This window comes from Ambystoma mexicanum, chromosome 9 (assembly GCF_040938575.1).
Source record: "Ambystoma mexicanum isolate Mex_15411 chromosome 9, UKY_AmexF1_1, whole genome shotgun sequence".
Lineage (NCBI taxonomy): Eukaryota > Metazoa > Chordata > Amphibia > Caudata > Ambystomatidae > Ambystoma > Ambystoma mexicanum.
The window spans coordinates 1,129,669,860-1,129,683,854 of record NC_090931.1 but is presented as its reverse complement, the minus strand read 5'-3'; positions in this window follow the sequence as shown (position 1 = coordinate 1,129,683,854).

The window sequence follows — 13,995 nt, the reverse complement described above, 5'->3', positions numbered from 1 at the left end:
CCCAACAACAACATGAGCACCTGCTACAGGGGGGGGCTGCGGCATCTCCAGTGCCCAAGCCATTATCATGTACGGGCATTACCTCCAGTTCAGGCTTGTTACTCTCATTTATTCTGACGTCTTTGGATGAATGCTTTCCATATGTTTTGAGTCCTGGGTTACATCCTCTGCAGTGTGGGGATTCCAAGGGAGCCGGAGTCTGTGCCATTCCTTCTGCCTTCTTGTACGCCACGGTGGCTGTCTTGCCTTATGAACATTTTGATAGCTCTTCTTTCAGGTTTGTCTATTATTTGGGGGGATATGTGCCTCTATGAAGCTCGTGGCCTTTTCCGGGAATGTGAAGAAGTATGATTTATTTTGTTGTTGAATTTTGAGCCTTGCTGGGTAGAGCATTGCATATTGTACTTGTCGCTCACGTAGCATTTTCTTGATTCCTGAGAATAGCTTTCTCTCCTGTTGAACCGCCAGGGTGAAGTCCGGGAAGATGCGTATAGTGTTGGCTTCCCATTTCTGTTCTTGTTTTTCCCTGGCTGTTAGAATCAGGTCTCTATCCCTGTAGTTTAGTATGCGCGCTATAACGGGTCTGGGGTATGCCCCGGGTTTCGGCTTTGGAGCTAGAGACCTATGTGCTCTTTCCACCATAAACACAGGCGACCAACCCAGCTCCCCCGGTAGTGTGCGCAGGAGGTCCTCCACCGCTTTCTCCATTGATCCCTTAATAGCCCCCTCCGGAACACCGATAATACAGACATTATTTCTTCGGGATCTTGCTTCCAAATCTTCACACTTGGATTTTACTGTCCCTAGCTCGATAGCCATCGTTGACACCGTTGTCTTCAGGGTTTCCAGAGCATCCTCTGTGCCTGATATTCTTGTCTCAGCCTCTGTAATGCGAGCTGTTTTGTCGAGTTGAGTTTTAATACTCGCAACACTAGCCATGATACCATCCAGCTTGTCTGTCAACGCTGCAAAACCCTGCTTCTTAGCTTGAAAAACAGCCTGAGGATCCATCATGGAGGCAGAGGGAATCTGTTCCGCCTGTGCGGGCGTTTCTCCCTCCCTTTCAGGCTCGACATCTTTCTGCATTGTAGTTGTGAACTTATCCATAGTCCCTCTGTTTCTTTTATGGCCAAAGTTTTTGGGCATCGTTTCGGATCTGGGGCGAGTTTTCGGAGGAGTACCCTTTTCTATAGATACCTTCGCCACTTGCTTCATAGTTCTGAGGCCGGGTTAAAATGGACGGGCGGGGACCCAATCTTCCAGCATTCCCTCCATCCGGTGGTGGATTAAGCGGGGTGGGGGGGTGGCCCCGCTTGGCTCCCCTCAAACCCCGTTCGCACGTTCCAATGTTCTGTTGTATATGGTGGAGCAGAATATGTTTGTTGGGGGACCGACGACCGCCCCCCTCGTTGTCTCCTGCAGCTTACCTTCGCCGCCATGGGCCGATGGGCCGGGCGATTCCTCCCTTCACATGTGTCGCTGCTGTGGTGTTGGCGGGTGGGGTCTGTAGGTGCTCAACGAGGACCGGGGCGCCCGCGATTCCTCCTCCCCGGGTGGCCCCGACCATTACTGCCACTGCTCGAGTTGTTCTGACGCCGGGCTCCTCCCTTCCCTCCGCAGCAGGCGCCCCGGGTGGCCCCGACCATTACTGCCACTGCTCGAGTTGTTCTGACGCCGGGCTCCTCCCTTCCCTCCGCAGCAGGCGCACCTCTCGCCGCCTCAAGGTACTCCTGGGTCCACAACTCGGCTCTCTCTTCACCGTTCGGGCCTGAATTTCACATGGGCTGTCCAGAGGTATGGTTACACGCTCTGTGTAAGAATCGCACCAAACCGGAGTGAATAAATGGATTATTTAGGCTTTTCGGCCCTGGAAACTGTCGGAGCTCACACGGAAGCTGCCATTTCCGTCCGTGCGCAACAGCGCCTCCCCTTGTGCAGCCACTTTTTAACCTCTAAGCCACACCTCCAAAATATTAAAATCAGGCGCTGTTAACTTATTAGCATTGCATTTTCATTGAACCTCTTACAGTCCACTCCTCCCCAAGGTCCAACCCCTCTCTGACGATAGGTTATTGGAGTTCTGAAACCGAAATCTTGGGAAGAATGAATGCACCCACCGAATTTAGATACAAATGACATCACCAAAACGGGCTTGTAAGAAGCTTTAAAATGATACCGGAATGGCCTTGGTGAGACGTATCATTGCTGAGAAAATGAACAACTATGACAGTCCATTTTAACAAAAGGAAATGTTCAAACATATATGCAAATCCTAACTCTCATTTCACAATATTGGTTTCAGTTCTCTAGAAATTCTTCCCCAGGCTCTGTGGCCTCATTGTTTGTTTAAGCCTGGAGTAAACCTGGAGTAGAACAGGTCCGATAAAATTCCTTGATCAATGCTTGAGTGTTCTGAATATCAACTGACTCCTTCTCAGGAAATCTAAACTTATAGTCATGCCCCTAGCAACAGCTACTTATGTTAGTGAAGGTTATAATTCCTTGGGCTCATAAGGCCTTTTCAGTGTTGTATCCGAAAGAAAATATTGCCTTTTCAATCTGTTGCATTCATTTTTCATGTGAAGCCTTTTATTTATGTATAATAAATTGTATTTCTCCATCACTGTTCAAGGCCCTTCTCATGATATGTTCCTTTTGCAAGAGAACATTTTTCTCCATGTCTTTATTTCCAGCTATGAAATGCACACACTTTTAGACATTGCAGATTCCGTTTGTTTGCAAAGCCCTGCTTTCCATGTCGAATCATCCTTTAATTTTTCTGGGCTTGGTTAATCACATGCAAGGACCTTTGGAATCAGTGTCTTTCCCTTGATTTGCACACATCATTTTTAATGTGCTAGCTAAAACTGAAAGGCTGCCTTTTTGTCTGTTAGCTTACAATGTGCCTGTTCCATGCCTGGGCTACAGGTAAATAATAATAATTAGGCTTTTATATAGCGCTACAAACCCCCAGGTATCTGAGCGCTGCTTATTATTACCCACGGTGTGTGGTGCTCATTTATCGACCTCGGAAGGATGAAAGGCTGAGATTGGCCCCGCCGGGATTCGAACCTGCGTTAACAGGCTCTGCACGGATGTCAAAGCGAGCGCTCTACTCGCTGTGCCACTTGACCGGCACAGGTTTGTGTGATCCTGGCTTTCATTAAACACCACACTAGCTACGGCCAAACCATAAACAATTAAATGAAATAAATGTATATCTGACTACGCCATCTTATTATTTTGCCCACCCCAAAAACCGTTTAAAAAACTGGCAAAAGTGGCAAACACATTTCATTCCTAATGGTGATGTTTTCAAAAAGGAAAGGTTGCACCCTGTTTGAGGCGAGAAATTCATGTGTACCCTGGATGTCAGAAAGAATCCCCTTTGCTCCACCTTTTCATGTGAGTTTTGCCTATCCCGATAAACATCTTCAAGCAAATTGGCAGCAAAGCATGCTGTTCCACGGAGAAACCCTTTTCTTTTTTGCCTTTACATATATTTTATTTATCCAGGTGGTGAGCGCTTTCATCGGATCTGCTGTATTTGAGGGCAATAGAGTGAATGGAGCAGCCTCTTAGTTCAGTGCCTTCCAGTAGTTAATAGTGTAAAGTGACCAGAATAAGAGCCAGTTGGTAGAGGGATTAGATGCCAGTAGGATCATGGGGTTAGGAAATCACAGGCATACAGAAAATGTAAACACTATTTATAGTTCTGTATATCCATTATATGTAGTACATTTCAGACCCAAAGTTGGGGACTACAGGATTGGATTATACCACTGCAGGTCTTCAGAGCACCTGCCCTAGAAAGAAGGTGATTTTTGGGTCTAGTCTTGATCTTTCCAGGGAAATTATTTTCAATCACAGATATTACATATCTTATAATATCCAAGTGTGCTTTATTTGGCCCAATAAAGATTTCCCAAGAAACTTTCAATAATGTGGACTTCCATGCATTCATATAGAGAACGATTTCAACAAGTAACTGACTGTTTAACGCGAGAAAATCATTTCAGGTGTCAAAGTTAATAGTATTTTGGCTACTGAATCATTCTAAAGGAGAAACATTGGCATAAGTAAATGTTTAACAAAAGGAAATTAGGTTTGTCCATGGATGTCGGCCTATTTATTTGCGAATGCCCAACTACTCCATCTTATCCAAGTATTTTACCCTGCATGATAAACATTATCCAAGAAAAGCGCAACAAACATGGGTATTCATACAATGAAATAAAGAAATATTTGTATACATACCTGGCTGATGAAAGTAAGAAAATCATGTTGGGTCATGTATGGTGCAATGCTGATTTGCATATACCCAATTATTACATCTTATCTGTGCATTGTAACTTGCCTGATAACAATGTACTGAGAAAATAGAAATAAACTGTCCTTCTTATGCATTCCGATAAAGAAATATTTGGAACTTGACGTCACAGATGATTTCTCGTGGTGCACCATCTTCTGAGTTGAAGTTAGCATCCTGAAGATCTTGAGAACAAGTGAAATCAGGTTACATCCTAAACTTTAGCTTCCTGATCCATTTGATGAGGGACCTGAGGTCTTCTTTCTGCACCTCATTTTCCGGGATTACCAAAGTGACTGCTGTGATGAAGCCCCATACATGAGGCTGGAGCATGGGACTACAATTACCCTAGTGCCCAGGTGCAACGACCGGCTCTGTGTTGTTATCTAAGCAACTGGAAGACAGATATAGTAACTCCCCCCATGGATCGCCCCGTCCACTCGCAGCCTAATCTGTGTTGCTCATCATACCCTGATCATCTTTGGCAGAATATCCCACAATATAAGAAAAATGATAGACAGGCAAATCAAGATCAGGTGATCCACGGATCCATTGGTGTCTGTGGAAAACATAGTACAGAGAAAGAAAGTTCATATATTGAGATACTCAAAGTAGTGAATGTTGCTGGCTCTCCTGTTTCTGGCTCCGGCTTGCATACATTCTTGGGTCCCAACATGCATCAGTAACCTATAGTTTGACCTGTTCATGAAAGAAAATAGGCAAATACTGTAGAGTAGTCTCAGTTGCTGCAATTACAATCCAAAATGAGTGTATCCAGCTCACTATCACAAGTGCGCAAACACATTCTGCACAACTGACAATAAATGAGCAGTCCCGCTGCCCATTCATCAGGGGGATAAAAGAGGACAGAAATCAGGAAGTAATGTGTGGGTTAGGCATATGGGAGAAAGGTTGAGAGTAGTGTTAGCAGTCAGAAATGAAGGCCGGACACAAAGTTGTCATGTTTTTGGTTAAAGACTTATTTAAATGAAAATGGGTTGGCAAAATGCCTCTCTGGCTCTATTAGGAGTTTCCCTACCTAAAAAACAAAAACTGTGTCAGGATGTCAAAAACTAAAAAGCTGTCCTTGTGTTCAAAACGTACTATACTGACCCTCACACTACAAACAAATAACGTTTGAAAGGAAATGTCTTCAACCAGCTATTGGCAAATAAAGTGTTCACTTCTGAAAATTAGAATAACTCCAACGAAAAAATGTTCTCCAAGGTGAAAGACCTTGGATCAAGAGGGTTGTTCCCTTCCCCTGTATTCTGAAATGGGATGTCAATGTCCCTTTTACTAAAAATTCTTTTGCCTAACTCCTTGATTCACAGTGTTCCTGTTAGGCAACAAGTTCTGTAACAGTCTTTCTTTAACACAAGTTTCACTTTTGTCTCGCAAACACTGCGTTTTAGTATTTCTACTAGCTTTGCCTGGTATACTCCCCGCCAGGACTCTATATGCAATTCCAACTTCCTGGTGTACTCTCCTGCCAGGACTTCTTAAGTGATTCATAGTTCCTCTGTATCACCAAAAATGCATATATCGTTCTTGTCATTGTATAGCTGTCTGCAATAATGTTCATTCAAACTTTGCCCCACACTTGCATCTGTATCTTATTGGGGCTTGAATCTGTACTTTGCCTTTTCTGCATTCAAACAATCTTCTTGTAGTTTCTGTATTAGCAATCTCATAACATTCAAATAGTTGTTGTCGTGGTCGGCAGAACACTCAGGGTCCCAACTTGCTTTGTGTTGTCTCGCCGGTTCTTTCCAACATCTCCAGTCCGGCTCGCACTTCTGTGGTATGGCTCTGCAGCTGGCTTCCCACTCTTTATTGTGTATACAGGCTTCATTCATGGCCCTGCATTCACATGCCTGCTTCCCTTCAGATCCCGGCATGGAGAACGCAGTCTCTTCAAGTTGCAGAGCGCACAAGAATGCTCATGTTGCTCCTGGCATCTCCACGGCATGTCCTGCTCATGGACTGCATTTTTCCTTATGCATCGGCGGACTCCTCTGCTCTGCCACACCAGTACGTGTCTCCCTCACTCAAAAGCCTCTGCAAAGGAACTGATGTCTTCTCCTGCACTGCCATCCTCAGGAGTGCGGTTGCCATCTTTAAATGCTCTGCTCACAGGTGAATCTGTAGAATTAGCCAGCACATTGAGCGTCAGGCTCCTGTTACCTTGCACCAACTCCTTCATCCTCGTCTCAGTACTTCGGGAATTATGGGAGTTGGAATCCATGGGTGTCATTGGATGTAGAATGCAGTCCCTTCAAGCTGTAAAGCGCACAAGAATGCTCTTGTGGCTCCTGGAATCTCCACCGCATGTCCTGTTCATGAACTGAATTTTTCCTTCTGCTTCGGCGGACTCCTCAGCCACACCGGTACGTGTCTCCTGCACTCGAAAGCCTCTGCATAGGAGCTGATGTCTTCTCCTGCACTGCCATCCTGAGTAGTGTGGTTGCCATCTTTAAATGTCCTGCTGACAGGTGAATCTGTAGAACTAGCCAGCACATTGAGCTTCAGGCTCCTGTTACCTTGCACCAACTCCTTCATCCTTGTCTCAGTACTTCGGTGACTATGGGAGTTGGAGTACATGAGTGTCATTGGACGTATAATGTTTAGATCGTTTTTCTCAGTGGTTTTCAATGAGAGAACATTGTCTCAAAGGTTTATCAGAAGCAAAAAGGTTTTTTTGGAGCTTTGCGTGTTTAAGTCATAAATGAGGGTTTGACCTAAAGAATATTGGGAATAGGTTTCTTTACTTCCTCTACAAGGGGAACAAACAGCTGACAGTAGGTCATTAAGGCCTTTGGCATCAGAGGGTCTTCCTCATGGGAAAGGGGCATACCGCATCTCGTCCATTGATGTCATGACATCTCCCCATTAGTCGTCTCCTCCCATGTGATTCTCCCTCATATAGCTGTCGCCAGGGTCAGGGATCAGGTAGCACCTGCCATCCCCAGGCCACATGGGAGGACGTCACTGCCAGGGAATCTGTGATGACTCTCTTGGATTCATCACAGTAGTGTGCAGAGGTGCAGCGAGAAAGGGAATTGGAGAGAGAGGAGCATGAAGAAGGAGGTAAAAATGACAGTAAGGATGAAGCAGGGAGAAGTAAAAGGATATGCAAAGGAGTATGACAGTCACCTGCCTTGGTCCTGGGACCACCAAGAGGGTGGCCCAAGGGTTAGTGGGCCTCACTGAGGATGATAGGCCCGGGGTGTTATGTGGAGATCCATTAGTGTCACTCCCTTAGTTCCCATCACAAAGCTGGGGAAAATCACAGGAGATTATTCTGGGTCACACACAGCAACAAAAACACACCCCAGTTCACCAGCAAAACATGCAGTAAAAGAAACCTTGACCCGCCCCTCTTCACCAACAATGACCTTTCCATACTGAGTGCCTGAAGCCCCCTCCAGCCATTCTTTAATTCCTGGAGACTGAAAACAAAAGCCTCACTCTAGAAGCAGTTATTTTCACCTGTACAATATTTGAGGTGTTTCCCCTGATGCTGATACCAATGAATCTGTGGTATAAGTGAAGCGTTTCCAATTTTACCAGAAAATGAAAAAATTGAATCATAAGTATGGTACATTCTTCATAAAAACGTATTTTAAAATTGTACAAAGCTAAAATTATTCCTGCTTTGTTGTATAGAGTGGAACACAAAGATCCACATTTTCCTTTGTTAAAGGGAAATTGTGGCACACTTTTTTTCATCTGCCACAATGGGTGCCTATGGCCGTTACTAGGTTTGTACTGGCCCTAACATCATTACTGGCAAGAGTAGACTGGAAAATGTTGTCTCTTTGTAGCGGAGGAGCCAAACGCCTCTGCCGGAAGTCCCACCCCTAACTTGCCTATATGTTGGGAACCGGAAATAGTGACAAAGGCGACATCTGTAATGCTGCCTATAATACGAGCAGCCTTTGAAGGAACATATTCATTAAGAGGACCATTCTTTATGTATTCACGAAAAGCTGATAGTCATCCCTGAAGAGCATGTGATGTCATCAATGACATGTGTGATGTCATCTTTGATGTCCTGGATGTTAGTCTTAGCAGTGCACGGCGGTGGCGTGGGTTATGTTTGCATAGCATACCATAACTGGTGAATTTCAGGGGGTTTTCGGTTTTACTTGGAACCATAACGTCCCTTTAACAAAGTTTTTTTTACTGAATTTCATAGGTTTTTAATAGCGCAACTTAACCATAACATCCCTTTAACAAAATGTTCTTACTGAATTTCATAGGTTTTAATAGCGCAACTTAACCATAACGTCCCTTTAACAAAGTTTTTTTTACTGAATATAGATATACATAATGTGAATTTGATAGGTGTTTACTAGGATTCCCTTAGTTTATATACATGTAACATAGAACATACTGAACCCCCAGCTAGTGATTTTGAAGTCCGCGGACTGTGCGTACGTCCGCAGACAGACGCGGTCAACATCAACACTATCCAAAAACTCAGGGGAACCTTACATTGTTGTATCATGCAAAAGAAATACTGAGCAAGTTCAAAAAGCAGCACATAAACACATTATATGTAATAATAAATAAGAAGTAGTAACTATATATGAAAGACATGAACTGTCCATTTAAATAGCATATGCACCAGAATGGAATATACCAAAACACAATATATATGCCTCCAACATAATGACCTCACAGAAACTGCACAGCAAAAAGCAACAGCAGACCTACATAACAGTAACAACACAACTTACCAAAAACTAGTAAGTAAACTTCATTTTTCTTATATATTGCTAAACTTTCTGTATTAGGTACACTAAAAGTAATATTGTTTTTTTACACAGAAATGTCCAGTACTTTGGAATGGCTGGACGAAAATTTCCCACGAGAAGAAATGATTGAAGACAGTGGTACTAATGGTAGACACAACACTTCTCTATATAAGCCAATTAATAACCATTACTTTATGTGTACTTAACACATTTTTTTTTAACAGACCATAAAACAGTGAAAATAATATACCAAGAGAGACATTAGAAAAAGCTCTGCAGCGAATGGAACAAAAAATGGATATGCTAATGAAAAATGTCAATCTTTTAAAACATTTTGTGGAGGACCACATAAAAGAAAACATATCACTGTCCCATATATACCTGTCCCCCCTCAACTATCCCCAAACCCTCCTCACCAAGAAAAACGTCATGATGAGACTTCCATCCCTTCATCCCCTCCCATCCATCATCTCCAAACCGCTAATTTCCCTGTATTTGTTTCAGTTTCTGCTTCCCCCTCTCTTTAATACATTTAATATTTGTATACAATAATAAAATATCATGTGTGTTGTTACTTTATTCCCCTGTGTCTTATTTCTTTTTAAAAAGAAGGCAGTTAGGGTGTCCGTGGACAGCGCGGGTGTCCAGAATGTCCGTAATTAACCAAAATGGAAGTGTTCTAAGGACGCTATACCTGTCCGTACTGTCTGCAATCAAAATGGGGGTGTTCTTAGAACACACTCAAAGTCCAGGATGTCCGCAATTAACCAAAATGGAGATGTCCTAAGGACACAATACCTGTCCGTACTGTCCGCAATCAAAATGGGGGTGTTCTTAGAACACACTCGATGTCCGGGATGTCCGCAATTAACTAAAATGGGGATGTCCTAAGGACACTAGGCCTGTTCTTACTGTATGTAATTAAAATGGGAGTGTCCGCAGAACACGACATTCGTTCGCATGTCCGTAATTATTTAAATTAAGGTGTCCTAAGAACATCCCCCTGTTCGCAATGTCCGCAACCAGAATGGCCATGCACCCAAGACTCTAGGCCCTGGCCACAACCACCGCAGCATAACACACCCATAGAATCAAACATTTTGACTGTGGTATGTGGGCTGCTTTTAGGTGATATTAATTACAATCAATGCTCTACTAACAACCCAAATCCAACATCATACTAAAGTAAAATAGCTAGTAGCGTGCCCAGCATTTAGTATGTCTGCGGACAGTCGCAGTGACCGCGGACATCGCAAATACATCAAGGGCACCTGCCACCTAAACAACTACAGCATTTGACCCATCTCTTACTCCCCCACCCTCCCCAAGCACTCCTACATACCAACACACTCCCCAAAATTGTATTTTTCCTCTGTTCACCACCGCACTGTACGCTGTCCGCGGATCCAACATGGCGTGCGCATCAAAACAATGTGATGCACCTCACGCTTCATCCCAGCCAATCAGCCAGCCAATCAGCGAACACATTGCATGTCCGCGGACATGACACAAGCCGATTAGCCAATCGGTGTCCTGTCCACGGAGCAAACAGGGAAATGTGTCTGCGGAGCGGACATAGATATCACAAATTTTTTTAGACCTACTTTTTGGTTGTTTAAAAAAAAATGAATGGACGGATTTCTACCAAATTTACAAAAACATGCTTTCAGGACCAAGCCGCTGCTCCTGCCGCAAATTTGGTGAAAATCCATCAAACGGTTTTAGTTGTAGTCGTGAGAATTTTTTTTTCTCCATTCACTCTATGGGAAAAAAATCAATTTTGGGATCCCCCCTATAACTTTGCTCCCCCGGACCAAACTTCACTAAACTTTGCAAATAATTTCAGAGTGGGCCATATACTTTTTTTTGCAAAGTTTGGTGAGGATTCGTCCAGGGAGAGCGAAATTATAAGACACCCAAAAAGTGCTCTTCCTATGGGATTAGCAACTTAACCATAAAGTGGAGGATTCAGCATCACTGCAATGATATATCACTACTTCATGCAATTCTAAATCAAGAAAAAAGTATTTCTTCGTTCCCGCGCCAATGCGCTTTGTTTTTAAATCGGATTGCATTCTACAAATAAATATTGCAGATGTGTCCTTATATCCCAGAGGGGACACTTACTGAAGCCCGATTAGCGGCTTGCCAGATACTTCTTTCAATATGGGCAAGTGCCATAGCTCAATCAGTGTTTTTGCCTCAGCTTCCTAAAACATGTGAATGAATGGATAAATATCCTTTACTAAAACCAATTCCAATTAATGCTAGTGTCCAGCATAGTATACCCATTACTGCTAGACAGCTCAATAAAATAAGAACATAGCAGTGGAAAAGACCAGCCTTATTGGTGTACTTAGACAATTGTGACATACTCATTTGTGATTCAGATAGTGTTCATGTTTCTCAACTGTTAGGCAGTGAATCTGAACAGTCAGCATTACCCATGTAAACACATATTGCATAAAGTACAAATGCATCAAAGATAAAGTGCAAATGCCTTTGAATAAAGTGCCCGTGCATCTTAGTACTTCCAATCTATAAGTAAAGTGCTATAAATGTGCAACAGTGTCTAAAGTGCCAGTGCTACTAAAAGTACTACATCTGCATCTCACATCTACCAAAATGACCTGCCATTTTGTGATGTAACAATGTATTAATATGAGCACAGCAATGCACATTTATTGTAAAAACATATACATTTCTGAATCAATATTGAGGCCCTTGGGTCTCAGCGTGTCAATGTTTCAGATAAGAGAAGCCTCTAGTTGTCTCAGCTTTAACTCTCTGCTTTAACTCTCTGTTGCCCAACCTCCTGTGCTGGGGAACATGAGCCAGACCTAAAAATGACATTTCCTTGATGTTTCCCTGATGCTTTTCTAGGAAGTGTCCTATGAGAGGGTAAGTCAGATCTCCATTTTTGATGGCCCTGTAATGTTGCAAGATCTACAGTTTCAGTGGTCCGATAGTAGAACCTATGTAATGAAGCTCACATGTACAAGTAATCACATATACCACAAATCTTGTTAGACATGTTATGTTGTGTTTTTATTTCCATATCAATCCATTACAGCTGGTAAACGGCTTCTGTGATATAAAATTGACCATTATGCAGTTAACACATTTACAAAATCCCACTTTCATTGTTTGTTTAAAGAGACTGTGTGCATCATTGTCATCTAGACTAACCATGCTTGGTGATAGAGCATTTTTAAGAGATGGGGCTCTCCGATATAATGCTAGGTTTTTGTTCTAATGCTTGTGACAAATCTGAATCAGTGTGCAATATTTTGCAGTGTTTTTTCATTATACTCTGGATGTTTTTTGCTTGATGATTGGAACCTGTGACAAATCTGATGACATTGTCATCTTTGGTTTTCCTGGGAGTTAGCAAGGTCGATCTATCAACCTTTTCGGCTTTTTGATAACTCTCTGTCACAGTTTCTTTTTTGTACCCTCTAGCAGTGAATCTCTGACAAATATGTCTAGCTTCTGATTGATAGTCAGACTCATCACTACATGCTCTTTTAGCTCTTAAAAATTCTCCATAAGGTATCGATTTAATGAGTGAGATAGGGTGATGACTCATAGGGTGAAGAGTTGAGTTGGAACTAGTTTTCTTTCTAAATAATGTGGACACAAGTTTGTAATTTACCACCTTAAACTCAACATCCAGAAAGACCAACTCAATTCTACTCGATACCATGGTCAACTTCAAATTGAGTTCATTGTTATTCAAAATGTCAACATATTCATTTATCTCCAACATGGTACCGTCCCATATGATGAACAAATCATCAATGAAACGGTACCATGTAATGACATGTTGTGTGAATTGCTCCAGCTCTTCTGTCCAAGCTCGTTGTGTCTCCCACCAGCCCATATATAAATTTGCATAGGTGGGGCCATACAGGACCCCATCGCTGTACCCTGGGTCTGTGTGTACATTTGATTACCGTAAAAAAATGATTATGTTCCAGACAAAATCTCAACATCTCAATAAGCATAATATTATGTTCTCGAAAGCTAATGGATCTTCCTTCTAGAGAAAACTTACATGCAGTAATCCCTGCTATGTGTTTAATTGAAGTACACAGGGATACTACATCTAAATAGACAAGAATGTAATTGGCTTCCCAATTAATATTATTGATTTTGGTTAATAAGTCTGAGGTATCTCGTAAGAAAGAACTGCAGCTCAGAACAAAAGGCTGGAGAAAATGATCTAAATATTTGGCAGTATTTCTAATAAACTACCAATAGAAGAGACTATTGGACGCCCTGGAGGGTCCATGAGGGTCTTGTGTATTTTGGAATTAAAGTAAATCACAGGTGTGACTGGATATCTGTTTTTTAGAAAAAAGTATTCATCCTCACTAATGAGGTCCAAGTCACACCAGTTTCGAAGCTTTTGATGATAAAGCATGTTAGTGTCTTTCAATATGGCAGATTCAACCATAACATAGTTGTTGATATCACCCAGTTGTCTCCTCGCTTCTGCTTCATACTTGATTCTATCCATAACCACTATCCCACCTCCTTTATCAGATGGGCGGATAGTGATGGTGTCATCCTGTTTCAATGCTTCTAAGGCCTTGTATTGTGCAAAGTTCAAGTTTCCATTAAAGGACGGGATTTTTGTGGATAATTTGTATAAGTCTGTCATGACCAATTTTTCAAAAGTGTCAATGGCACCACACGTTATGTTGGGGCAGAATATTGATTTTGGTCTAAATTGACTAGGGCAATTCATGTCTGTCTGCATTCCAAACTGTTCTTTAGGTGTTTCACAGTCTACTGCTCTTGTCTTATCATAGTCTGATGCATCCGGTTGATCCAAATCCACCAGACACAAGAGTCCTGTCAAATCTCTTTCAGTAAGCAGTGATATTTCTCCAGACCAATTGACTTAGTTCCTCTTCC